The following is a 3294-nucleotide window of genomic DNA, read 5'->3' on the forward strand; positions in this document are numbered from 1 at the left end:
AGAAAGCGTGGAAAATGACCCACCCCCACTCCAAGGAAGGATTAGACTGTGCTTAATCCAGCAGCATTTCCATCAGGTCAAAGGAATCAGCTTTCAGAAGGACGATACCCCAGGAAGGAGAAGGGTCCCCCCTTGGGGGTCTCGGCCTGACAGATAACACTATTGAGAGTGGCCAAATCCATTTGCTCTCATTCCAGTGCTTTTGTGTGAGAAGGAGAGGTCAGTCAGTAATGGATCAGCCGCTTTAGCTTAAAACCTTTTGACGCGTGAGCTTACCTAATACCAAGACCCTGGTTTCTAAAACTCATCTTACCACTGGAAGGAACCAAAACTAGGAAAAATGGCTGATTCTGGGTCAGGGGCAAGATCAATACTGTATGGATCTAGAACATTGTGCTGTATGATAAAGAGTAATTAATAAGGAATTCAGAAAATGATGTCAGAAGGACAGGAGGGGGCTCCCACCTGCCAAATCTGGGGTAATTAGAACAGAAAAAAAATAATGACAGTAATGGATTATAGCACATTGGGAGAGAGAAAGAACCCATACACTGGGGAAGAGGAGACTTTACAGAAGAATGGCCACCATTAAACATAGACAGGGTAATATAAATACTTAGACAGAACAATATAATCAGAACATCAGCGTCTTGCAGCCATTGTTCTAGTAACTGACTGAAGCAAGGACCAGAGAGACACTAAAACCCCGGGAGAAGGCTACTTATGCAGGCTAAAAGCAGCAACTCAGAGATGACTGACTCATTACCAAGGAAACATGCAGATACCACTCTGACCAGGTCAGTGAACTTGGCCTCACCAACAGAGATATTTAACCAGGATCTGTTAAAGAGCAAACGGCCAGTGATCTGTAAAACAAGTAGCTCAAATTCTTCTAAAGCATCATTGTCAATGTTACAAAAGTTTTTAAAGAGGGATAGCTATTCTAGATTAAAGGAGATGAGGAACAATGACAATCAAATACAATGTGTAATCCTTGACTCAATCTGTTTTTGAAAAAAAAAAAAAACCATAAAGAATATTATTGGGATAACTGAGGAAATCTGAATAGAAATTTGTTTTCTATTGTAGTGATATTGTATTAATGTTCCATTCCTTGAGCACGATCATTGTCATGATAGTTAATTTTTTTTCACATTACCAGTCATCTTTTATTTGGAGGTTAATTCTCACTAGGATGTAAAAAGATTTGATTATGATTGAGTTCCTCACAGAAGGTGCTGGGCCAAGGAGGCCAAGGTCATGAGTGCAGAAGGCACCCCCCATGGGCTCCTCTTCAGTGGTACTTATATAGCCGCTCATGTTTGAGCTCCTTGTAAGAAAGACAGTAGCTGAAAAGCACGTAAGCTGCCAGCACCATAGTAATACCACCGATGCTCCCCTCTTCACGTTGATGTACTCGTTGTAATACCAGTAGTAACCTCTTTGACAGGCTCCAACAATGCCGTTAGGCGTGAAATCCCACATCAAAATCCAACTTGGCAGCTCCCCTAGTTTGACATCCACGAGTTTCTTCTCCTTCACTGACACTGCTGACGCCATCTCGGAGGTCTGGTCATCATGATAGTTAATTTTACAAGTAAAGTTGGAGGATGCTTGAGGGTGAGATTACATTTAAATGGGTGACTGCCCACCACATCAAACCTCACCCAATCAGGCCAAGACCTGACTAATACAACAGAATCTGCCTCCCGGCCCTCAGCAGACACCTTTACACTTCATCTGCAGGGCCTCTGCCTGCCAGCCCACTCGCAGATCTGGGACGCACACCCTCTATGTTATAAATCTCCCTCTAGTGGTTCTGTTTCTCTGGAGAACTCCAACTACACAACTGTGTTGTGATTACGCAGATGCAGGCTGAAGCATTTAGGGATGAAGTATCATGAAGCCTGCAATTTACTCTCAAATCGTTCAGAAAACAGAAAAATGTGTGTATTTTATTGGTAATATATGCACACACAAACATATTCTCTGTATATGTGTCCTGTGTGTATGTATACATATATGTTCTATATGGATTTCCCTGTGCATGTATGTATATACTTGAGAGAGAACCACTGCAGTGAAATATTAAAGTTGTTAAATCTCGGCTGCATGAGGAGAAACACTGGGGCACTTATCAGAAAACAAGGTGGAAGCCATAGCAAGTTAATTAGAGAGGGATGGAGTCCCCATTCCTATCTAGCTCTGGTGCATGAGACTCTGGTTATACCCTGGACAGACTCACTGCAATCCTCTTTGAAGTGAGGGGGAGTCAGAGAGAAACTTCTGGACCCCAGGAGGAGGACAAAAGCAGTGGAAAACTGGCAAGTGGTTGTGTGTGTCTGTTGGGTCTAATCCTGCCGGCAGCTGTAAGTACAGCGGCAGTGAGATTGTAAACTGGAAAGGCCTTACCTGTGAGCTGCTTTGGTTTTTTTGGACTTGGCACTCAGTTGAACTAACTTGGGAGAACTTGGGCAAGAGTGCAGAGGACTTTAAGTGTTGTCTAGAGCCCCAGACTGAGCTGCTGAGCCAGATGGAGCTAATAGTGTTCGGCTGTGGGCCGGGCGGAGCCATTGTGGGAGAACTGCCCCGGCAACTTCCGCCCTCAGGGTCCCAGAGCAAGGATCAGGTGGGAACGAGTAATCTAGTGACTGAGCAGCCTAAAGGCAGGGACTGAGATGCCTTACAGCCTTAGCCCTCAGGGGCATACAGTGAGACCAGTTTTGGCACACTGGGTAAGTGGACAGCCACTTCAGGAGTGATCCCAGTAACAAGTGCTTTCCTGGGAAAGCTTCTGCTTAGCCAAGGTTAGCAGTTTAAAGTGCCTTTTAGGAAGGCTCAGGAGAGATTTAAGCTCTCCACCCTGCGGGGTTTGAGAAATCAGCAGAGGCCTCCAGTCTCCATCTGGTTCAGGTGTATCAGCATTGTGATTAACATCTCATACCCCATAAGATCACCTGTTGCCCAGACAATATTCAGCAAGATATATATATATATATACTGCTTTGTTTTGGGTTTTGGTTTTTTATTTGCTTTTTGTTGTTGTTTTGTTTCTAAATTTCAACCTTTTCCCTATAGATTTTTCTTCTCTTTTTTTTTCTTTCTTTTCTTTCTTCATTTTTCTAATTTAAATACAATTTTCCATTGGTGCCTTTTTCCACAATTAGAATTTCATTTTTGCTACTGTTTCTACCCCTATTATTTGGGTCTTACCCCAATTTTATCCTATAAAGTTTTCTGTTTGCTTGTTTTGGTTTGATTCATAGCATTTTTGTCTTTACTCTCTACTTGGTG

At 43.0% G+C, this 3294-nt stretch overlaps 1 pseudogene; it reads right to left on the reverse strand.

The window, feature by feature from the left end:
• Positions 1-1155: 1155 nt before the first annotated feature.
• LOC128569019 (ATP synthase subunit f, mitochondrial-like) lies at positions 1156-1568 on the reverse strand (annotated as a pseudogene).
• Positions 1569-3294: the final 1726 nt, after the last annotated feature.

The sequence above is a fragment of the Nycticebus coucang genome, chromosome 17, assembly GCF_027406575.1.
Source record: "Nycticebus coucang isolate mNycCou1 chromosome 17, mNycCou1.pri, whole genome shotgun sequence".
In the NCBI taxonomy this organism is placed as follows: Eukaryota; Metazoa; Chordata; class Mammalia; order Primates; family Lorisidae; genus Nycticebus; species Nycticebus coucang.